We start from the raw sequence: 577 nt of genomic DNA, 5'->3' as shown, positions 1-577 counted from the left end.
TATATATATGATAAAATGTAGTATTTATTTTTTCTCGTCTGTTGGAGAGAAGTTGGAACATAATTCTTTTAGATCGTAGCTTTCAAGATTGGATTTTGACATTCTTCTTGCATTAAAAAAAAATCTTATTAAATTTTTTGAATCTGTCACCCTCCCGTTTTACTAAGTAGAAAAAAGTATATAAAGAAATAGTAGAGAAAAAAAATAGAGCCAAATTCGTATACCTAATTTCTTGAAGAAATCGAAAACCTTCATAACCACTCAAAGCTGAAAAGTATGGACGAGCTTACCTTATATTAATTTTGAGGAAAATTATTTGAAGATGTTGGATATGCATGTGCGTTAATTAACTGTTATGTATTTAATTTGTTTTATGCATCATGATGGCTATATAGTGGTTAGGTTACATAGTACTATGAATGCACACCTATATATTTGAAAGCGATCAACAACCAAATGTTTAAATTTACCACTTCAATTTGTTTCCGTAATTTTTTTTCGTGTTTGATATTTACACCAAATCATATTAATTTATCACGATAAAGTAATAAATTGATGTAAAAAAAATCATATATGT

The sequence above is a fragment of the Solanum tuberosum genome, unplaced genomic scaffold (assembly GCF_000226075.1).
Source record: "Solanum tuberosum cultivar DM 1-3 516 R44 unplaced genomic scaffold, SolTub_3.0 scf00004, whole genome shotgun sequence".
Taxonomy (NCBI): Eukaryota; Viridiplantae; Streptophyta; class Magnoliopsida; order Solanales; family Solanaceae; genus Solanum; species Solanum tuberosum.
This window is presented reverse-complemented; position numbering follows the sequence as displayed.